This window comes from Pelobates fuscus, chromosome 9 (genome assembly GCF_036172605.1).
Source record: "Pelobates fuscus isolate aPelFus1 chromosome 9, aPelFus1.pri, whole genome shotgun sequence".
NCBI classification, from domain to species: domain Eukaryota; kingdom Metazoa; phylum Chordata; class Amphibia; order Anura; family Pelobatidae; genus Pelobates; species Pelobates fuscus.
This window is the reverse complement of record NC_086325.1, coordinates 84,895,270-84,920,431: the sequence shown is the minus strand read 5'-3', so window position 1 is coordinate 84,920,431 and position 25,162 is coordinate 84,895,270. Positions and strand designations below refer to the sequence as shown.

The 25,162-nt window shown below is 40.4% G+C and overlaps 1 protein-coding gene across 3 annotated transcripts in view; it reads left to right on the top strand.

Annotated features, from left to right (window-relative positions):
- The first annotated feature begins 3,772 nt into the window (after positions 1-3,772).
- LOC134572864 (synaptotagmin-like protein 2) overlaps positions 3,773-25,162 on the top strand; it is a 116,558-nt gene continuing 95,168 nt past the window's right edge. For 2 of the 3 annotated variants that reach the window (XM_063432127.1, XM_063432124.1), the window contains exon 1: positions 3,773-3,859. The gene's annotated coding sequence lies outside the window, so the exon portion shown is untranslated. Of the gene's footprint in view, positions 3,860-8,320; positions 8,784-25,162 lie in introns of those variants that run through there. The other variant, XM_063432126.1, reaches the window with a different exon arrangement.

Here is a 25,162-nt window from a genome sequence, read left to right as displayed (position 1 = left end):
CTTCTACTTTGATCTTATGACAAGTGCCACAGTTTCATCCAGTGTGTAACCCCTTGGTAGCAGGGCCTACTGCAAATTTGATATTGATCTAGTTATCGTTAGAAAAACATTGAGCACAAAGCGGAGGCAATTTATTTATACCAATGTAAATAACATTAGTGTGGTTTAAATACACATTACTGGGAGTTAATTGTTTAAAACTATGTAATACATTTGCATGAACCACATGTATCAAGCTCCTAAAAAGAATGTTGGTGGTGAGTGAAATTGAAATAGGCATTTTGTAAGTATGCAGTTAGTGATGTAATGGGACACCGTAACTAACTGCCTCATCTCATTGTAGTGGTTACAGTGTTAGGATTCCCCTGTCTCTGTTCTCCCATTCAATCCTAAACTGTGTGTGTGGGTAATGAATACAATAGCATACAGGAGTTTATATGAACATATCCCTCACTAATGAGAATTGCATGCATATAGTCCTTAAAAACCTCAGATGTAATGCACTTGCATACACCACATATAATAAGCTCCTAAAAAAGAAGGATCCAATTGAATTAAATCTAAATAGACATTTTGTAAGTACGTAGTTAGTGATGTAACAAGGTGGCGGGACATCCAATATACAAAATTTATTTTAATTCACCTCTGCTTCATAGGACACTGTAGGCACTGTAAAAGCTTAATCTCATGCAAGTGGTTATAGTACTTTGTTGAGTCCCTTGTCTCCTATTCAATATTAAATGCCGTTTGACTGAATGTCTTGTTTTTAACGTCCATTCAGTGGTTTAACTCTGAATAGACATACAGCGCCAGAGGACTCCAGGCTCTATAACTAATTCAATATGAATTGTTATAGTGCCAACAATGTCCCGTTAACTAGTGGTGCATTACATTTTTAGGTCATATGTAATGGAGAGTACAATTGCACAAGCCACCTTTGCCATCCTTCCAGAGCTCTATCCCACATTCTCGATCAGGGAAAAGAAGAACTGCAGTGTGTATATTGAACACAGGGTAATAGTAGCTGCATATCCTCCAAACTCTTATTATATTAGTGCATGCAATATTAATATATTTGGTGATTATTATTTTTATTTATGAAGCATCAGCATTGCTTTTGCATTACAGAGCCATGTTAAAGTGCAGCCACTGACCTCATACGTGCCCTCTTTAGGGTTAAATAGTTTGTAGTGGTCCAGTGTTTGAAGTGGTTCATAAGAACACCCTATTGTGTCACATTAGCAATGTTGCCTCTAAACAAAGGGGAGTTGTTGGCAGATAAGCTTACACTTTGTCATTGGTGTGGTAATAAAAAAAAGGTTTGGAATTTGGGATAGTGTATGGTTTTGTTTTTGCATAGCTCGGACAGTGGCAGTACTGAATTGTATGAACAACTAAGCTACCTCCATTAGAAGAAGAGGATAACCAGGGATACATATAGTAAGGGAATTCCATGTTTATAGTTTCTCTGACTGTCTGCAGCCATATTGGGAAATAAAAGCAGCTCACTCATGGCTGTTGGGGCTGAGACTGAGCATACCTTTGATAAGTCTTTCTGGCAGGAGGGGGTGTAGCGGAGGCCTTTTTGCAAAACATAGATTGTTTTATGCAAAAACTAAGAGGATTTAAAGAGATATTATAGACACACAGACCACTTCAGCTCATTGAAGTGGTCTAAGTGCACAGTCTCATTGTACAATGCTTTCCTGTTGGGGAAGTCATAATGTGAGCGCAGCTATTGTCGTGCATGCACATTAAGTCTCCCCCTGCCGGCTGATGACGGCGGGGGAGTAGCGAGGCCCGACCAGCGACAAGGGACATCGGCACTGGACTCAGGTAAATGACAGAAGTGGTATTAACCCCTTCTGAAACAGGGGGAGGGGGGTAGGTGGGGGAGCTATAGTACCAGGAAAACAACCTTGTTTTCCTGGCAGTATAGCTTCCCCTCAAGCATGCAAAACAATTTTTTTTTAATGAGGCCAAAATCTATCAAAGGCATTATTGGTGCCAGGAGTTTCCCATGAACTATTTGGTTTGGCAGAACCATTTTTTAAAATGTATTTTTTTTCCAAATATTTTTTATTGAAAGTTTTTATATTTTATAGCAATATATGCAATACAACATCATTAAGACAAAGAATATCTCCAAACACATTAATTAACATAAATATCATATACAAGAATTTAAACAGTGGTGGTAATATAATTGTAACAATATAATATGTGTTTATATACGACAATGAACCTTTTTTGGGGGGAGGAGGGGTGGTAAAGAAAAATAATTTGTATGAATATTAGTGAAAGTGGAAGAAAGATTAGGGTAGGAGGAAGTAGGGAGGGTAAATGGGGCTCTGGTACCCTTTTTGCATTGTTTTATGATATATTAGTTTTAATGTTTTTATCATGTTTTGATATTTTTATAAAAATAAAATTTGGTCTTGCATAGATTGCGTTAACATATTGATGAAAGCTATAAAGGCTATATATCAGTTAAGTGTGATCAAATCTAATTATTTACAGTAAAAGAAACAATAAAGAATAAGAAAACATATCCAGTACAATAAGTTCCATGTATTCAACCTTTATGACATTTCAACCTATTTTGTTTGTCGTGCGTTCTTAATTATCCCAGAATGCACTTAGTTTTGCATGTGAAGGAGATGGGGGTTGTGTCGCGAGTTCGGAACTCTTGTTTTCTCTAATAGATGCAATAATTTCTTGTTTTGATGGGATCTTTGAGGTTTTCCAATATATTGGCAGTAGTGTGGTGGCTGTGATCAGAATATGTGATATTACAGTCCTTTCCGTTTTTTGTTTTTTTTAAATTTGGGAGGAGTTTAAATCTTCCAATTTGAGGTGAGAGAGTTGTGATAGTAGGGGCAATAGTTTGGATCAGAGTTAAAATGAAATCCCAAAAGGATTTGAGTAAGTGCACTGCCACTGTATGTGGTACATATCTCCTTTTTTCCCCACACCCTGTCCAGCAAAGGTCTGAAGAGTCTGCAAACATATTTGTAATTTTAGTAGGTACCATATCCCAGCGGTAAATAACCATTGAATGGTTTTCGATATGGTTTGAGCATAAAGTCTTTCCTTTTAAAGCATCTTTGATTTTGTACCAGTTGAGAACCATTTTTTTAACCCTGAAAATAAACAATTATTTAAGGATGGCGAAAACTTAAAACCTACTTCAAGCTGATGGGACACATAATGGAATATTTAATATTGCATCTATACAGGCTTATTCACTAACGTGAGTATTTAAAGTCAATTTCCAATGTAAGTGAAAGTGTCCAAATTATAAAGAATAGCTGACTAAAAAATTGTTTCCAGTTTGAATTTATAGAGAATCTAAAATTTAACTTCAAAATAGTCAATCTAAATTCACACAGTGAATTACACTTTAAATCTTTATATCAATGAATCTGTCTAGCCACCGGTTTGCCTATCTGTCCATCTAATTTTATATATATCATCCATTCCTCTCGGTCTATCTTTCGAGAACCATAGATATTGCTTTAAATATTTCAGAACAAATTGGCTTTGGCATGGAACATTGCTGTTTCAATGTAATACAAATACAAATATAATTATATCCTTTATAAAACAGCTGACAGTGATGATCTGCAGTTTATTCCGGTCACTGTATACTGTGTGTATATTTTCTGTGTATGAGATCTTCTGCTGTCAGAGAAATCCACAGTCCAGGTCTTGCTGAGCAGCTCCAGATCCTGGGACTCCAGTCCTGGTGTTACAATGTATCAGGGTGCAGTGTATGTAATGCTGTGTGTCTAATACTGGCTATGACTGTATGCAGGTTGCTCTGACTCTCCCAGGTGTGCACCTGCTCTGCACAAAGGTAAGAGACCTTCTCCTCTTAGTACCTCTTACACCCCACTTCTCATGACTCACAGGCAACATTAAATGCCCCCTGGGCTGTGTGCAAATTAATAAGAAAGTTCTGATTTTACAGGACTCACTTCAGCCTCATTGCTTTTACTGCGTTTTGTTTGTGTTTTGTTTGTCCGGATATTGCTAGAGTTAAACCATGTGTGATCGTATTAAACGGGAACTGCTTCCTGGTACTTGGAACACAACTACCAACACACTCAGGCAGGCAGCGCTAGGGGGATATTAATGTGCTTTTGTTGTAATAGAACAGCAAGTTTCCCCGATAAACAGTCACATTGCAATTTGGAGACTTTTTGAAAGCCTGTCAGACCAGTCTGTGGTTGACATTTACACATAAGCTGTGAAGGACTCCCTGTCCCATAATGGTTGGCCAGCCTGACGAGCCACGTTCATCCTCAGATGTTGGCACTTTGTGTTGTTGAACGTAAATGGCAGTGTTTTGTTGAGTAGTCATTGCCAGGACATATCTTGATGTCCCACATTGATAAAGAAAACTTTGAAAGTAGATTGTAGACATAGGGAGGAGATCTTGTCTTCAGGTTTGTATATACACACTTGGCACACAAGTTTGAATTTGCACACATTTAAAAAGGGCCCCTCAGTGTCTGTGTCAATTCTTTGTTTGCTGTTTATTAACATATGTCCTGACTGGAGATATGACCTATAAACTGAGTCCTGTTCTTAAGATAGTTTTGTTGGGGTCACAGACATTATTTAGATACTTGCTCATTGTTTAAGGCAATTGTAATCATTAATCAAGCATTTAGAAATTGGAACATAAAAAAAGAGCAGGTGACAGTAATATTCCATTTGCATACATTGAGACCTTCAGGCTGATTTCACTTAGAAATACCACAGCAGGTTCCTCCACAAACAGTGCATTCTTTGTGTCTCTCTATAAATTGTCCAGATGACACATCAGAATGTCCTTCGCTTTTATGTATATTCTTTTCTATTTAAATTGTGTGTTCATCAAGTCTTGTAAAGTTCTGGGACGAGATCTGGACAATGGTGTCAGACATTCTGGAATGTGATGCTTAAATGTCAGATCACACCAATGCTAGGCAGACCTGTCTGGTGGGGAAATGTCACGGAGGGGAATGACAGACATGATATATAGTAACCAGGAATACAATATTTGGTTGGAAATTGAAGAACATCATCTAACAAAGGAGTGATTTCTTCTACTAACATCTACCAGTCTGCAGTGGTCCTTGTCATATTACATTTAGGACAGATAATGAAGAATGAGGACCCTGTTTTACAGTAATGTTAAAGGGCTATTCCAACCCTTTTTCCTTATATTCTCAATTGTGTTTACAGGGCTGTATTGTCACTAGGAACCCATCCTTACTTTTTGTTATAAACCTAAAAGTAAAACTTTGCATACAGCTCAGGGCCAAGCTCTTCCTGCCTTCTCCACCACCATCTGCTCCACTCTCTAATGTCCAATCAAATGCTTCTCATAGAAAAACATTGTTGGACCTCAGGCGCATGCGTAGCAATCTGGCAATCCGCTTCTTCAGGGCCAGATTAAGAGCCCAGTGGGCCTGGTGCTGACAATTATGATGGGCCTAATTTCAAAATCTTATTGACCAAAAACACTAAAACAGTCCTACCTCCTAAGCGTCATGTATCTGATGGAGATGGTGTTTGAGGGATACTCAAGAGGCTGCAGCTATGGAAATACATACCCAATGCTAATCTCATGCTTTCATCTTTCAAGTAAACCCATACCCCCTAACAGCAGTGTCCAGTAAAGCAGGAAGTCTATGGATGGGGTAAAAAGGGTGGGCCACTGACACAAATCACATAACAGGAACTGCTGAAAGGGACGAACATACACAAAAAGGGGACATGTCTGTGTCCCCATGTCTCCCAGTCCCTTAGTGTCTGTGTCCCCATGTCACTAGGACACTAGGGGACATTGAGAGACATTGGGACACTTAGAGACACTGGGACACTGTGAGACATGGGGACACTGTGAGACATGGGGACACTGAGACACTGGGAGAGACATGGGGACACTGAGATACATAGGGACACTGAGATAATAGGGGACTCTTGGAGACTAGGGGACTCTGAGAGACTAGGGACACAGACATTAGGGACACTGAGAGACACCAGGGACACTGGGAGACATGGGGACACTGAGATACTAGGGAACACTGGGAGACCTGGGGACACCGAAACTCTTGGGACACTGGGAGACATGGAGAAATGGGGACACTGGGTGACTGTGGGACACAAGGGGACACTGGGAGACATGGGGTACTGAGACACTGTGATACATATGGGACACTGTGATATATAGGGAACACTGGAGACTTGATAAAGACCTGGGTACAGGTCAAAATGTTGCGGTGTCCAATAAACCTGCTTAAATCTATCACAGTGAGTGCCTGAGATTTTTTTCTTTTGTACTAGGTGACACTGAGACACTGGGAGACTAGGGGACTTTGGGAGACTAGGAAACACTGAGACACTAGGGACACTGGCACACTACGGACATTGAGAGACACCAGGGACACTGGGAGACATGGGGACACTGAGATACTAGAGACACTGGCTGGGAGACATGGGGACACTGGGAGTGCCCCATGTCTCCAAGGTCTCAAAGTCACCCAGTGTTCCCATGTCTCCCTGTGTCCCCTAGTGTCTCAGTGTCCCCTAGTGTCTCAGTGTCCCCTAGTGTCTCAGTGTCCCCTAGTGTTTGTATCCACATGTCTCCCAGTGTCCCTCAGAGTCTGTGTCCCCATGTCTCCCAGTGTCCCAATGTCACTAGGACACTAGGGGACACTTAGAGACATTGGGACACTGTGAGACATGGGGACACTGAGACACTGGGAGAGACATGGGGACACTGAGATACATAGGGACACTGAGAGAATAGGGGACTCTGGGAGACTAGTTGACTCTGGGAGACTAGGGGACTCTGGGAGACTAGGGACACAGACACCAGGGACACTGGGAGACATGGGGACACTGGGAGACTAGGGGCCACTGGGAGACATGGGGCCACTGGGAGACATGGGGCCACTGTGTCCCTAGTGTCTCAGGGTCCCCATGTTCCCCGGTGTCCCTATGTCTACCAATGTCTCAGCATCCCCAAGTCTCTCACTGTCCCCATGTCTCGCAGGCTCAGAGCTGCAGTCTGCACTCTCTGTGCAGAACTGCTCCCTCGCAGATCAGTAAGTAGAGAGAGGCAGGGAGTGAGATGCTGTAACTTCTTATCCCTGCCTCTCTCCACACAAACAGCGACCCTTACTGGCCGGCACTGGTATTGCAGAATAATCTCGGTTTATACTGAGACAGTCATTTGTATTGCCGGTATTACTGCAATACCGGCACCGGCTAGGCAGCCTTAAATACATGAGAAATACTTCTGAGAAATACCTGGCAACCATAAGAAATACATGAGAAATATCTGGCAACCCTATGAGTAGTGTGTGTAAAAAAAAAAAAAACACTTTTTTTTTTTTAAATCAATGGGCCTATTCCATGGGCCTGGGCCTGGAGCTGCAGCTCCATCAGCCCCTATGTTAATCCGGCCCTGCGCTTCTTCTGATAAAGGAGCATTGCTTCTCCATCACAAGCTGTAAAAGCTACACTGCGCATGTGCGTTTCGGGAGTGTTCATGAGCAGTGACATGAACTGAGTAATCGCTCATCTCACCTATAAAGAAGGAGGGAGGAAGTGTGGGCTGGTCAGATGCTGGAAAAGGGGGAGGGGACAACATGGTGTAAGGACTTATAAGCTGTTACAGGGAGGGCTGTATTTAGAGAGGAAGGGGAAAATGTATCAATTAAAAGGATCACTATAGTGTCAGGAAAACAAAACGGTTTTCCTGACACTATAGTGCCCTGAGGGTGCCCACACCCTCAGGGTCCCCCTCCCGTGGCGCTGAAGAGGTTAAAACCCCTGCAGCAGCTTACCTTAATCCAGCGCCGGGCTCCCTCGGCGCTGGTGACCTCTCCTCCCCGTCCGACATCAGCTCCCCCATCCGACGTCACTGCCGAGTGTGCGCATTCAAAGTGTCCATAGGAAAAGCATTTCTCAATGCTTTCCTATGGACGCACTGCGCGATGGAGACGAAATTCGCCTCCAGCGTCGCAGATGCGCCTCTAGTGGCTGCCTGGAAGATAGCCACTAGAGGCTGGATTAACCCCAAATGTAAACATAGCAGTTTCTCTGAACTGTTATGTTTACATGTGAAGGATTAAAACCTGAGGGACCTGGCACCCAGACAACGTCATTGAGCTAAAGTGGTCTGGGTGACTATAGTGTCCCTTTAAGTGTTTTAATTGGACGTCATTCACTGGAATCGCACGTTCACGGTCCTACATTCTGTTAACAAGCATGTTCACAGCACTGCCTACGTAGGGAGACAATAATTACGTCCCTCACAAACGCACCATGCCAAAGTAATTTTTGCACAGAACTCACAGTAAGCACTCGAGAACAGGGTTTCAGGCTGTCCCAGTCACGTGTACAGGGGGGCGCAACTACACCCATAGAAGAGACCAGTTGTTGTGGGTCTTGAATTGTCAATTTACATAATCATTTTCTCCCGTATATTGTTTTTTCACCTCAACAAATATTGTCAACTGGAAATTAGTCACCCTGTAGCTTTTTGTTCAACTCTCTTTGTACAAATTAACAATCATGTGGAAACTTGGACAAATGTCAACCTGATTGTGCTTTAGTCCTGACTGGCACTAATGCAATCTAAAGCTTTCACAGGATCCATGAAGGAGATACTCCTATATATTTGTAGATAAACACGTTGCTTTACATTTTGCGTTGCTGAATCACAGTTGCCTTCAACATTCTATCTGTCGTTCTGAAGATTTATGCAGTTCGTAAACGGGGTATGTCACAAATTGCATTTGAAAATGTTCGTTAAAAAGATGTAATATAGTCCACTTTGTTAGATGCACATATTGACTGTCCGTTTTTATTTGTTAAAGGGACACTGTATGCACTGTAACTGCTTCATTGCATTGAAGTAGTTATAGTGTTTGGAGTGTGTTAACTGTTAACAAAAAAAAAAGAAAGAAAAAAAAAACTGACAGTCAATATATGCATCCCAAATTTAAAAAAAAATGTATCCAAAAAATAAGATATCGTTTGAAAAACTTAAAAATATCAAAGGAGAACTATAATGTTAGTCATGTGAAACCGTATTTCTAAAACTACAGTGTCCCTATATCCCCACGGCCATAAAATGTGGAAAAACTAATTTTTTTTACTCTTACCCCATTCCAGCACCGAGGCCCCTTGTCACTACGATCGTGGAACCTAATGTGCGTGTGCAGTGAGTGCAAATTAAGGCTTCCCCATAGGAAAGTATAGACTCAGTGCTTTCCGTTAGGGTTTTTCAAGATGCTGGATGTCCCCATGCAAGGCATGAAGACATCTAGCTTCGTTTCACAGAGTTAACTCAGTAAACCTGCCGGATAGACAGACACTAAAGGAAGTATATGTATACACTGTAGTTTCTCTAAAACTGCAGCTTTTTACATTGCAGGGCTAAGGGGACAGGGGCACTGCACCCAGTGATATGAAGTGGTCTGGGTGCCTATTGTGTCCCTTTAAATCGAGGCTTTCTTCCTGGACAAAAAAAATTGTGAAATAATAGATTTTTAAATAGTAGATTTTGCTATTGCAGCAGCATACTAAATAGTTTAAGTATATAAGTTAGACTTCTGATAGTGTAAGCATGTGACTTTGACTTGCATTGAATACCACAGCAGTAGTGGACCTGTGGGAGGTATATCAGAGCAGCTTAGCCCCGAGTGACCATGATTAACCGGTTGAACTGCTATTTCCTGCACAGATTATAGTTCAGAGTCCTAATGGTATGAGCACAGGGGGAAAAGCGCATTTGTGACAGTTTGGAATAATGTCACGTACTAATCCACGTTGCTGACCTCTTATGTAAGGCTAGATCACATCCTGAAAAGTATGTTTACAGGTAGGGTTTTGTAACTAACCACATTTGCAGACTCAGTCGTAAATGTATGGAGCAAGCAAATTTGGGCTGATAACAATCTGGCCCCCCCAGCAAACCTATGCCTTTGGCCCCCTGATTCCCATCCAATTCCCTGAAAGCCAATAACTTAAAAAAATGATCCATAACTGCATATCTATTTAGATAACATGAAACATGCTTAACTAAACAGCAAAAAACAAAACCAGATCATACTATCCTGGTCCCCCTCCTGAAAAGTGAAAAAAAAAAAAAAGTAAATTACCTCTAATCTTGCACCTAATGCATGTACTGGGGAAAGTGCTGTATTTAGTTGTCTATTGCCATTTGCCAGCATGCTGTGCATACTAGTGACAGACCTCCATTATGCACAGAACTGACTGGCTAATGACACTCTAATGACGCTGTCTGAATTGGAATTATATTCCGGTAGCAATGAACTATATCTCTGTATGTGCATCATTTTATAGGGAAACGTTGCACTTACCAACTCCAGTCACCATGACCACTGAAGTGGCTCATGGACCCGTTAATCCATTATTCCTGTTAATATACGCTAGTCATAATATCCTTTAAGCTAATGCAGTTATCAGACTTTATTGAGTGGTGGAATAGAAAGAGATATGCAAAGAATTCACAAAGCATCCTTGCCATTATACAATGCACTGTCTTATTTCTATACAACTTGCTGCCTCCTCTTATACAGAAAACACAGGAAAAAATCAGTTCCTCTACCGAATAGAAATCATAATAAAATATAACCTGATCTGCACAATTAGATGCCAACTGTGCTGTTTCCACTGATCCACAATAAGGTTAAAAATGAAGAAGTGACGTTAGCAGATGTGAAACTTTTCCAGTTATCCTTTGTGGGTTTTTGTTGTTGTTTTTTTTATTCATTGTTCCCCTCACCCTCTTATTTGTTCAGGGACGTGGACTTTCCCCTTTTTCTCTTGTTAGCTAACTATTTTATCATATTTGTCTGTACTTATGTAGTCTGATTTATTCCATGTATGAACATCTGAATAAATCGCTGCTTTTCATGGAACATTCTCGTGACACCTTATTGGATACTAAATGAGTTTGGTCCTCATTTTTTGCTTGATTTACTCCCCTTATACAGACCAGGGGAATTACACCTAAAAACTCTACGTTCCCAATCCTAATTTAACCTAATGCTACCCGACCTTAACATTCTGACGATAACCCAACCCTAAATTGTTTTTCACAAGCCATACTCTAACTCTTTTTCTTGTAGCAGAGAAATTCATTTATATGATTCAGCTACAGTTAGTTTGAGCTATTTTGTCTAAATGCAGCAAATGGATCTATTTAAAAATAGCAGGAATCCATTTAGCATAATTCCATTACCACAAATACATTTTCGCAGCCCAATGCAGGGGAATTGAGTTAAATAAGAAACAATCAAAATTGCAAAAACAAATTCAGTGTTTAGTATACAGATCCCACAATGCAGCCAGGAGATATACCATAAATCACAGTCTTTGTGTCATACATGTAAATATTAACACAAGCAAATGTTTACCTTTTGTACAGAATTGCTGTATGTGAATGCAAACAAACATTTCTTTAGATTAGATTTGTTTAACATATTAATAAACAGGATGTAGCTGTTGTACACCCTTGTAACTAACATTATACCGAATTATAAGTGCACAAATCTAACTTGTTTTATATAAGAGCAGGTACACTAGGTCCGTCACCAGTTGTGTGGAACAGCTGTCATGGTATGAGCTAGTTTGGGATCAAGGGTGGGTAGGGGGCAATTGACCTTCCATACCACTTGAATGCAGGAGTTATGGGCTGCAGAATATCACCATTATACCATTGTTTAAATGCAACAGGAAGTGCAGCAGGCTATCTAGCGGCACATTACTTCTGGAAAGAGGTGGCGGGCGGCAAGGTGGTAACATGATGTGGGACAGTGGTATTAGTTTGATTGCACACATGGCTGTTTGTATTTGGGAAGGCAATAGAGCTAAATGTAACTTTTTCCTATGGCAGAACATAGCTACGTCCTGGAAGATTGGCCATCATACTGCTGTCATACTTTAGTGAAAAGGATACGTATTAAATCCTTCTGCAGAGCTTTTCAATATTAGAGGAAATAAAACAGTAACTTTATTTTGCTAACAAACAAAATAAAATCAAGAGAACCTTGAGGTGAAGAGAGCCTACTGAAGCACACTTGGTACTATGCCAGATTTCTACTGGTGTTTTGCCGTAGTGCTTAGATCTCGGGAATGTACACATCCAAAACCTGTCACTCGGCATAACATGAACAGATCATGCAGACCCACAGGGAATTTATTGCTGGTAGTAAAATAATTGGCATTTTTTTAGCATCGTATCATTTCACAATTTTGTTTCTTCAAAAAGCACATAATATGTCATTTCAGCCACTAATGTCAACTAAGACCTGCTCTCTTTTGGTGTATTCGATTGTTAGCCAGTTCCACTCCTTATAATATTTTGCATGCCAACTTTATTTACCACTACACTCCTTGTCAGTATACCCCTTTTTCCCAGGACCACCCTTACCATAGGTGGGAGTTCACACAATGCTTCCTGCCTAGGGAAGTGGCTAGAGGTGCATGCCATCCCTCTGCTCAGGCACGAAGACAAATTTAGAAGCCTAGTAAATGTTCAAATATTAAAGGAACGTTATAGCGTTAGAAGTAGAAACATGTATTGCTAGCGCTATAGAGTGATGTAGGATGTTTAGGGATCCAGTCCCCTTCAAACTGCTTGAAATAGGTAGTTTTTCTCACGCGCTGCACTCTTCACTGTCCTCCTCAAGCTCTTATTTGTTCAGGTACGTGGACTTTCCTTTAGCTAACTATTTTATCATATTTGTCTGCACTTATATAGTCTGATTTATTCCATGTATGAACATCTGAATAAATCGCTGCTTTTCATGGAGCATTCTCGCCAGAGATCATCAATATTAATGATCTCTGCCAATATAATGCTTCCCCATGGAGAAGCATTGGGAGGTTTGTGTGCATTCACAGCAAATTGTCATGCTGCACCAATCAGATGCTGCTCTGGGAGGAGCATTTGATTGAGAACCAAGTTTGACAATGTTCTCAATGCAGAAGCACCACTAGTGACGGTCTAGTGTAAACCCTGCAACGGAAATGTTGCCATTTTTACCAAATAGCACTTTTACATTGCAGGGTTAAAATGACAGGACCACTGCACCCAGACCCCTTCATGGACATTAAGTGGTCTAGGTGACGTTAGTGGTCCTTTAAAGGATTACTCCAAGCACCATGACTGCTGTTCTTCCGGACATCCAATTCAAACAAGAGGGAGTGATGTCAGCAGAGGAAGTTTGGGCTGCATGAAGACCTTGGCTTTAAAGCTGATATATATGAGAAGTATCAGACTAGCAGTGTGCCCCATTGAGATTGGCAGTGCCTTTATATATATATATAATTTCTCTATGTTGCTTTATATCAGAGGCAAACAAACGTCAGTTCCTTTATCCCCAGCTGTCTCTATATTGCAGTACATAGATTAAAGTTTTTTAGCTGCTGAACGCTAGGAGCAAGAGTGCTTAAACAGGGTAAATGTGAAATTAATTCTTATTTTAAAGACTAATCAAGGCTGGAGTTGACTTTATTTTAAGATTCATAATTGTATTTAGTAAATCAAAGCAATGCAGGAGTGCAGTAAAGTGCAAGACTGTATCACTCCGTTTTTAATGCATTATTTATTTACTACATTTGCCTGTATCTGTGTTTGGTAAATATGTGAATCCTATATTTTATAATATGTGGAAAGTACTGATTTCATATTTTCAGTTAGTCATGGAACGGTAACAACTGATTTGAACTCTGTGATGGTAGTCCCCGTCACTGTGGATGGAAGACTGACACTATGTGTGGGTCCCCAGATTCCTTTTGTGTTTTGGTCATCCTTTGCCCATTATTGGCGCAGGGTATGTTGAATGAAGTGCTTGTCTGTGCCTCATCCACTCCCCCTTTTTCCGGTCTTATTGTTTCTCCAGCAGGGCGTTGTCCCAGGGACACTGCCAGACCAATTTAAACTAGCTGCTCTGTCCCTCCTCAATCTCTCATAAGCCCTTGCTACTGTCTGACCCCACCCTTCCTTGAACTATAGTTATCTATGTACCCTATTATATGTAAATTAGGCTGTTGGGGGCTTAAATGTGTGTTCGGTGTCTATTAAAGTTTGTTGCTGTTTAACATTCACCAAGTGTTGTCTGGTGTTTGGTCCAGGGTGGAAAAGGCCCTCCGTGATCCCAGTTAAGCCTCGGCGACTGGGTCTGAAGTGCTCCAGGGTCCCTGATCGCTACGAGGAAGCAGACTTGGCGGAGGTACTTGGTCGGAGTGCTGGAGCTCCGTCACAAACTCATTCATTTGAAATGACAGGATTGTGAACAGATTTTCTGTTAGTTAATATGAGAATGGCAAATCCAGTTAAAGTCAAACCATTTTCACCAAATTGTGTCCAACCTGACAAAATCCAGTCTTTAGTGAGTAACCATTGTAAATTTTTAATGAACAAAGTTACTTGTGATAGTTAAGCTATCACAAGTTTCTTCCTTCATTTCAAAATCACAAGCTAGACTACCCAGAAAGGTAATAGAAGCCTATATGCTGCTTTGATTAGCTTGTCCACTAGCTTCATATTTTTTTATATGAAATAAGCTACTTGTTGCAATGCATGCCAAGGGCTAGAACACTCAGAGATATCCTATACAAGTCACTGTTAATAATAATAATAATAAAATAAAAGCACAGTCTAAATAAATGACATCAACTTCACCACACTGAAGGTCCTAGTAGATCCCATATACCTACATATAGCTTGAGTCTCCTCGGATATTCCCTGGCACTATTACATTTATAGATATAACTTTACATTCTTACTCTGTCAAAGCCCTTTATAAGCACATAATATTCCTTACATACAATGCAATCTAGGAAGACTCCCTGCTCATCGCCCCTAATGGATTGTTGAGAACCTTTCTGAAAATACATCCTTTAAATGCTCCTTGCTTCCTTGACCAACAAGTGTGACTGTAGGACTGTGACTGGTTGATGAACTACTTATCCCTCGAAAACCTGGTAGAAGTGATTGTGGGATGAGATCAAAGACCAAAACGACAGGCCCCTGACCAGTGGGACCTTCTCATGGTAAAGGAGAGGTCTTCTTGAAGTTGCAGTCAACTTCCCTTCCCTTAGCTTTGCAATTTCTGGATTTTGGACGCCAAGATCATTCACATTTTTTTTTTATTTGTTTAATTTTTATAAATTATCTTCTTATGCAGTTTCTATATAATACAATAAACAATATGACCTTTTACCCCATTGTTTCCCTTTTACTAAAAAATTAAAAAAAAAACGTATTTCTGCCAATAGAAACAAAGATTCTTTGAACTATTAGAAGGCAGATGTTGACGCATTGGATGCTGCATTTCTCTAGGCCAAACATACTGTTGCATATCTGACACTCTGTCTTTTCAATCAACTCCCACTCAACATACATGAAAAGGAACTCTAATTAAATGTGATTATATTTCTAGTTAACCTTTAACGAAGCATTAAAGTACTATTTTTTTTACCTATTTGTTCTGATCATCATAAATTTATCTAAAGTAAAAATAAAATGTGTCCCTTTTTAAATGTATACACTGTACCTTTTAAATGTAAATTTGAGCCTCACAATAATTACACCTTATATTAAAAGTAGTGTTTGCATACAGGTGGTCCACACTTAATGACCTACCTGTTTTATGACGGCTCGCATTTACAACCAGCTCTCTAGTGTTGGGATTTAAGGGATTCCCCATGTTAGAGAGAGCTGGTCTATGTTCGGGGAATTTTCCCTGAACATAGATTTCAGGAATTCCGGGCGCTAGTGAGCTAACCCTTTGTTCCGGGAAGTTTCCTCGAACACAGGTTCGCGGGGTTCCCTGCGCTAGTGAACTGGTCAATGTTCTGGGGAATTTGCCCAAACGTAGACCTGCTCTCTTGTGCATGCTCGCTAGTGCATCCTCACTTACCGATCAATTAGTTTTACGACTAGAATGGAACCTGGTCGGTAAGTGAGGACAGCCTGTATAACACACAGCACTATATCCATACACAGATATAACATACCTCTTAAGTGTCCCTATATAGGAGGGATATACCCTATTTTAGATCCAAAATCCTCTTTGCCTCATTCTATCCTAATATCCCTCTTTTTTTATTTTTTATTTTTTAGGAACTCCATATTATTGGAGTGTCTAAGAGTGTAGCAGCGCTCTACGCCAACAATATTCACAGTAAAGTGTCTTTAACCTGCAAAAAATGTGTTTAGAAATTAGTCTGTGTAAATAAGTTATGTTGCTCTTGTTCTAAATTATATTTTACTTGTAGAAATAATTAGTAAGTTGCCCCCCCCCCCTTATACTGCCACCTAGTTAGCAGCACTTGCTGGACCACTCACCCCCCCCCCCGCGCCCTGCCCTGCCTCCCCCACCCCTCCTTTCCCATTCTTCCCACACTTATCTCTCTCTACTTTTTCTCTCCTTCCTCGAACCTTTTTCTCTCCTTCCTCGAAGTTTCCTCCTTCTTCGAGGAAACTTCCTTCTTCCTTTTTTCTGAATCTTCCTTTTTTTTTTTTTTAACTATCATTACATGCCATTGTAATGGAACGATCGTAAATACCGGGATTGTAAGGGGTCTGCGGTACAGCTGGAGAAGCGAATGCGATTATCCATGAAACCCTTAATTGCTCTAAGTACAAGTCAACTCATGATAGTTCTCAGTTTTAATTACTTACATGGAAACACTAAGTGGGATGTATTGTGATACTTATAACGTGTCTGCACACTTGGAAGCCGCAGGCGACATTGTATTATATGACTGCGGACTCTGTAGAGTGTTATATTTGGAACGTGCGTATGTACGGACGCCGTTTTAATAGAGTACCACTGCATTGATGTTTATTTTTATGCTGTATTTCAATTGTTTTGTGTGCTATATTTCAGCTGTCCTGCTTTGAAAAAATAAAGAATTAAAAAAAAAAAAAAAAACACCATCTAGCCCCCTGGGCCCCTTATGCCTCCATAAATATAGTAAAAATCTTACTGTATTCAAGCCTGAAGCTGTAACTCTGCATGCTGTTAGACTCAGAAAAACAAGCAGTCTGCTGACATCATCAGAAGTGGTAGCTTGATCCAATCACAATGCTTCCCCATTAGATTGGCTGAGACTGACAAGGAGGCAGATCAGGGGCAGAGCCAGCATGATTCAAACACAACCCTGGCCAATCAGCATCTCCTCATAGAGATTAATTGAATCAATGAATCTCTATGAGGAAAGTTCAGTGTCTGCCTGCAGAGGGAGGAGACACTGAATGTTTGGATGCATTTTAGGCAGCCATGACCCAGGAAGGATCTCTTACAGACATCTGAGGAGTGGCCAGTGAAGTTATCACTAGGCTGTAATGTAAACACTGCATTTTCTCTGAAACAAGCAGTGTTTACAGCAAAAAGCCTGAAGGTAATGATTCTACTCACCAGAACAAATTCAATAAGCTGTAGTTGTTCTGATGACTATAGTGTGCCTTTAAAGATGACCCTGTCTCGAGGTAATTCATTGTTTATCAGGAGTAAGATCTTTGTAGCAATGGCTTAAAATGTATCAGCAATTCCAGGCCAGATTGCTAGTAGACACAAAGTTAATTTTATTTATGAATGTATCCTTTATTCAGCCAGAATAGCCTTTACTTTAATTCTGGCTAGTGTGGCATCCTTGGGCACATCTGCTCACATTCAACATAGCAACCAATTTGGAAGAAAGCTCTGAGTAAGTTTATATTTTAGTATATACCTTGGTTGTTTATTTTAGCATCCGTGTGTAGATGTAATTATTATATTATACCTCAACTAATTACCTGCACGTTTGATGGATGACAGGTTTGGTTTAAAAACAGAGGTTAAATACCTGTGGGTGCAATGGTCAAATCTCAGGCTTTCTTTTTTTATTTTGTATAAACCTGCAGTGCCACATATGGCCACTGGGGCTTCTATTGATTTACAATTATTTTATTGTCGAAAAACCTTTTATGCTTTTTGGGTTTTTGTTTTTTTTGGATGGGGATATGTTTATTAACTAAACCGTGAATTTAAAACTGAATTGCAAATTTTCAGACAAAATAGCTACCCTGCTCATGATTTTTGCCTAAACTTTGCAATTTTCAATTCGTCACAATTTACTACTTAGTTAATGAACATCATGTATAGAAGGTAATTCTAGTGAGACATGAACTATTGGTATTTTATTAATTAACTCACTTGGCTGAGATTTGCCATCCAGTCCTTGTGCTCTCGAACCACAAGAGTCATCTTTTTGCAGTACTGTACAATTTAAAGGGGGTCTCAATTTCCACACAGTATTTGATACAAATCTCTTTAGCTCGCAGTGTTAGACTAGTGGCAGTGCAGGTTTGCACAAATCATTATTTGGTTCGGATTATTTTGTTAGCATTACATGATAAATCAACAAGAGATGATACATGGGACGCCACTACGTTTAATATTCTCAGGAAAGTATTTCACCGTAGGACAGTTACCAAAGGGGTTAAATACAATTGTGACATATTTAAGTGGATCACAGCTAACGTCTTACCTTTTAAGTAGTTAATCTGTTTATATAATTATAGCATAACTGAGACGATGGAGAGAGCAATGATTTTCTAAATAAGCAAAAAGAGAGCAGGACACCGTCTTACATAAATATTACAATATTTGTTACAGTGAATATTCTCATTTTCTCCAAACAAATACATAGTTTGGAGGACAAAACAGTATATTGGTCTTGTAAGTAAGGTATCTATCTCCAGTAAAGGGCGATGGGACCACCTCTCTATCTGGAAACCAGGGATAGTAGTACATAAAATATACACCAAGGCGTCACAAAACATACAATAATATTTTATGCAGAGATACAATAACAAAGCAAAAACTAATATTTACTGCAGATATATAAACAGAGCGGAACGTATATTGAGACTGTTTACAGTACTATTTTTAGTCATTAAATTGAGAGACAGTTTCTTTCTTTACTCTAAAAAAAAAATGACACAATGCCTCTTTATATCAGGCAGTGTCCATTCACATTTATAGGAAATTATTTAAATTAATTTACGTTTTTAAAAGTTTATCCAAACATATTAAATGGTTTGGAAAGCTTATCCAACAATATTAAATCAAGGCCTAAGTTGGCTATGCTTTGTTTGGCTACTTTGGACTTAAATTTAAAATTCACTTTGATTTTCCAACAATTCGCACTTTAGTAAATAACCCGGACAGATTTGGTGTTTACCCTATATCTGTACACTGTCATCACTTAAAGGGAAACTCCAGTGCCAGGAAAACGATCCGTTTTCCTGGCACTGGAGGGTCCCTCTCCCTCCCACCCACCAATCCCCGGTTACTGAAGGGGTGAAAACCCCTTCAGTGACTTACCTGAGGCAGCGGCGATATCTCCTCCTCCGCGATGCTCCTCCTTGTGAGTGCGTCGGCCGGTGGGCGAGACTTATCTCGCCCACCGGCCGAGGAGACCTAATGCGCATGCGTGGAAAGGCCGCGCATGCGCATTGCGTCTCCCCATAGGAAAGCATTGAAAAATCATTTCAATGCTTTCCTATGGGGTTTTGAGCAACGCTGGAGGTCCTCACACAGCGTGAGGATGTCCAGCGACGCTCTAGCACAGGTTTCCTGTGCTAGAAACCAGGAAGTGACCTCTAGTGGCTGTCTAGTAGACAGCCACTAGAGGTGGAGTTAACCCTGCAATGTAATTATTGCAGTTTTTGAAAAACTGCAATAATTACACTTGCAGGGTTAAGTTAGTGGGAGTTGGCACCCAGACCACTCCAATGAGCAGAAGTGGTATGGGTGCCTGGAGTGTCCCTTTAACATTTATTATATTACCACTTGCAGTGATAACCCCCGGATTGCTGCATGGTTCACAAGCAAAAGCTTCTATTAGCTATCCTAAGCTAGGCCAAGCAATGCAGGGCTAGCTCATTGGCTAAGATCATCAGCTGACTGCTCTCAGCCAATGAGCTATGCCCTGTACTGCTAAGCTTAAAGGGATCCTATAGTGCCAGGAAAACAAACATGTTTTCCTGGCACTAAAGGGTTAATAGGTCCCCCCCTTCCCGCTGGGCTGAAGGGGTTAAAATCCCTTCAACCACTTCCCTTAATCCAGCGCCGGGCTCCCTCAGGGCTGGTGACCTCTCCTCCCCCACCGACGTCAGCTCCCGAGTGGAGCCGAATGCGCATGCGCGGCCCGAGCTGCGCGCGCATTCAAACCCGCCCGTAGGAAAGCATTACTCAATGCTTTCCTATGGGGATCTTATTTGACGCTGGACTCCGAGAGGACGTCCAGCGTCATTTCAGTGTGATTTACTCACTGAGAATCGCGGAAGCGGCCTCTAGTGGCTGTCAGGGAGACAGCCACTAGAGGCTGGATTAACCCTGCAATGTAAACATAGCAGTATCTCATAGGGTTAAAAAATTAGGGGGACCAAGCACTCAGACCACTTCATTGAGCTAAAGTGGTCTGGGTGCCTATAGTGTTCCTTTAACTCACACAGCAAGCAAGAAGCTATCTACCTGAAGTAGTGGACACAGAAAGCAGTGACCGGCAGACTACTTATAACGGGGGTGCCAGAGTACTCCTGGCAAGTTGTAGTGGTTATTGTGATAGTAGTATTTCTGTTGTTAGTTGCAATACTTGCAGTTTTTCTCTTTAAAAAAAAAAACTACTTTGAGCTGTACCAGTCTTTGACTCTATGAGGAATTGCACGGCCAAAATCTCTGTATGCACAGCCTGTCTGAATACACCCACATGGAAAGAGCTTAGTGAATGAATCTCATGACTGATCTCTTTGCTTTGGTTAGGTGTATATTAGAGTCAGCTGTCAAACTGGAGCAATATGTTAGAAGGTTCTTCATTTACATTGGCTTGGACGTCTGCAGAAAATTGCTTTTCAAGTCCCTGATGGAACAGCATTTCATGGCTTATGAACAAGCTTTTCAGTTTCTTGAAGTTTTTTGCCCTTGAAACTATACTATTATAAAATAACACAAGACAGCTTTGGATTCATTTACTATTGAGGATTTCTATCTGCTGGTTACATCTTACAATACCGGTGATAAAATGTTAGGTGCAGAATTTAAAGTATCTGTCACCTTATGGGATCTTTTGTATATTTTGCAAAAACACTCAGTGGTGACATTGACACTTGGTGTGCGTTGTCATGGGGTGCATAAGAGGGTAGATAGACTTGGATGATGCTATCCCCTTTGGGTGCCCTCATCTTCCTTCTTAAGCTCCTGTCACATCATACAACACAAGCCCACATCAATGCTGTGCTATTGCGCATGCACCAATGTACAGCACTGATGTCTATGGAGAATCCTGCAAGACCACAGGAGCCTCCATAGATATTGTCTAAGGCTAAGTTGTGGTAAGTGGTGGAAAAATAGATGAGGCAAACTAGTCCCTACTTTGCCTTATGTTTTTGTTAGGAGAAAAAGATCAGAAAAGAAGAAATTAAGAAGATTAGGAGTGAAGAATAGATGAGGAATAGATTTAAAAGGACACTGTAGGCACCCAGACCACTTCATTCCATTGAGGTAGTCTGGGTGCAATGTCCCATTACCCTTAACCCTACAGTGGTAATTATTGCAGTTTCTGAGAAACTGCAATAATTACCTCTGAAGGTTAACTCCTACCAGACAGCCACTAGAGGGACTTCCAGAAACTAGAGGGACTTCCAGAAACGGACCTGCATGAGGACATCAATCATCAGCTATTTCACCAAAGGAAAACATTGAATCTGAGGTTGATGAAACATCATTGAATAATGCTTTCCTATGGGCAAATCCTAATGCTAGCGTGGCCGTTGTCGCGCATGCGCATTAAGTCTTCCCTGCCGGCTGAAGTCAGCAGGGGAGGAGTGTGGGCGGAGCCTGACCCAGCATGGAGGGTAAGTAACTGAAGTTTTTTTTTTACCCATTCAGCATCGCGGGAGGGGGGCACTGCAGGAGCCTATAGTGCCAGGAAAACTGGTTTGTTTTCATGGCAGGGATGGCACTATAGAATCCCTTTAAGCAAAGTAAGGCACTCAATATGTTGTGGACTACAACTCCCGTGGTGCTTTGCGAGCATTATGCTTATATGTGTATTATGGGCGATATAGTCCATAACATCAGAAGTATTGCAATTTATGCTGCAACGCATATTGTATCTGATGCAAATCCCAGCAACTGTGTATTATATAGTTACATGAACTTCAAATGTGTGCATCTTTACTTATTTATTAGTTTTTGCATATTTTAATGCATTATTGATATATAATGCAAAATAGGGGCCAATGTCAACCTGAAGCACCCCTTAAATCAAAATATTTTGATACCAGAATAAAGAATATTCATGACCTAGGGAATATTTTTCAGATTTTGATATGCATGTATTTTGTCCCCCCAAAGACTCTCTTATACAGTATTTCTCCACAACCCATTATAAGTCATTATATTGTATTTTCCAGACCCAAGACGAAATTCATAATATAGCATCAAGGGGCCAAAATGAATTACGGTCTCTCTCGATCTCAGCTGCAGCCCAAATCAGGAGGCACAGTAATGAATTGGTGCCTGAGTATCACTGTCCTGGGTTATTTCTGTCTTCCACCTTTAAGGGATATCAAAGTAAATCCCTCAAAAGTTCAATCCAAAACAGAAGTCTGCAGCAAATGCTCTCTGCTCAGGCACACGTTTCTAAATTTATTTATAAAATATTTTACCAGGATGTATACATTGAGATTTCTCCTGTTTTCAAGTATGTCCTGGGTCTTTATCCACAAAACATTGCATTGTTACAATAGGATACAATATTACAAAAATACAATATTATATATATATATATATATACACACACATATATATAAATTTAATACATAACAGATAATAAATATATTCAACCAAGTGCAATCTGTGCTGAGGTATATTGCCATAGATCTCTTAAAAGATTTTATATTGAATGAAGATTTGACTGTCCCTGAGGTTATTCCATAATTGCGGTGCTCTGTATGAAAATTATGATTGAGCCAGTTTATTTTGTATTGCTAAATATCGTGCTAGTACTAGATCAGAGGTTATAGGAGGTGGGAACAGCTGGGGAGAGCATTCTACTCAGGTAGGGTGGGAGCTTCCCAGAAATGCTCTTATGCACAAGGCTGGAAAGATAAAAGAGTACGTTGGGATTCCAGCGACAGCCAGTTTAGCTCTTTTAACATGTCACAGTGGTGGGTAAAGTAATTACATTCTAAAACAAAGCGGAAGAACAAATTATATAACGTATTAAGCTTATTAAGGTGGTTTTGCGGTGCGGGTGCATATACTACATCCCTATAATCAATGACCGGCATTAGCATTTGTTGCACTATCTGTTTCCTTACTGTAGGGCTTAGGCAGGATTTGTTTCTGTACAGGGTACCTAGTTTTGGGTAAAGTTTTGAAGAGATTTTTTTCAATGTGAAGGCCAAAGGATAGATTGGGGTCTAGCAACATATCTAGATATTTAAAAGAACAGACTGATGTCAGTGTGCTATTTGAATTTGTTCTGATACACAATTGTTGATTTTGTAGTTTACGTAATTTAGGTACAGTTCCAAATATAATTGTAACGGTTTTGTCAGTGTTTAGGAAAAGTTTGTTATCCGCTCTTCACTTTTCTACCTCTGTGGATTGGTTTTGGAGCACAGCCTCAAGCTGCGGTAGTTTGGGTTTACTAGCGTAGATTACAGTGTCGGCTGTATACATTTGTACAGTTGAGGATTTGCAGACGTCGGCAGATCATTTATAAATAATGTGAATAGCAGGGGGCCGAGTATGGAGCCTGGGGAACACCACACGTGACTGGAAGAGGGAGGGAAGCGCTATCAGAAATGGCCACATATTGCAATCGATCTGAAACATATGATTGAAACCAGGTTAGCGGATGATAACCAATGCCTGAGTTTTTAAGTTTTTGCAAAAGAATGCAATGGTCTACTGTGTCAAAGGCCTTGGCATAATCAAGGAAAATAGCTCCAGTTAAGTCTCCTTGTTCCATGCCAATTTGGATGTCATTGCAAACTTTTCAGAGGGTAGTAGAAGTTGAGTGATTTGGACGAAAACCTGATTGATCAGGAGTCAGATAATTTCATTGTTGATAATATTCACATAGTTACGTGTGGATGTATTTTTCCAAGATTGTTGACAATACAGGGAGCAATGATATTGGGCGATAGTTAGATACCAAAGTATTGTCACCACTTTTATGGATAGGTACAACTTTTGCAGTCTTCCAAAGTTTGGGTATGTATCCTGACACCAGGGATTCATTGATAAGGGTAGTGACAGGTTTAGCAATTGCTGGTGCACTGAGCTTCAGCAACATTGCTGGGATTTGATCTGGTCCACACTGGTTTTTCATTTTTACATTGTTAAGATGTTTATTAACGACACTAACAGGCACAGGCCTAAAATTGAATTTCTCTATATGAGGATTTTGAAGATTTGGCAGGGCCTGATCTTTATTTGCGGTTTGAAAATGGGTGTCATTTGCTATCTTAGCAACCAGGGTGGTTGCACATCCAACAAAATAATTATTAAAGGCATTTGCTACATCTAGGGGGTGTTGCAGTGTTTGGTTGTCCATTTTGACAGTGGAGGGTTGGGAGTGGATTGTGGGAGTTTGTATGCTATTTATGATATTCCAGAAGTTTCTTGGGTTTGATAGATTGTTGTTCAATTTTTTACTAAAATATTGGGCCTTTGCCATTTTTGTTTGTTTTGTGCATGCATTTCGCCAATGTCTGTAAGTACAGTGATTGTTCATGGAGCCAGTACACTTGAACTTTGACCACAGTGAATCTCTATACTGGTACGTTTAAACAAGGTCAGCTGTAACCCAGGGCAGGTGTGTCCCTTTTAGTCGCATTGTACGCAGAGGGGCATGCAAATTCCAAACAAGCAAGAGCTCGGACTGAAAAAATGCAATTGCAGAGTCTAGATCTGGTATTAGACGTAATCTGTGCCATAGTATGTTCTTGAGATCATTTAAAAAGAATTCAAGATTACATTTTTTGAAAGACCTGATGATTATTATCTTGGGAGGGGGTGCCTGTATCAGCTCAGCCTCCATCAATTAGTGTGCAATA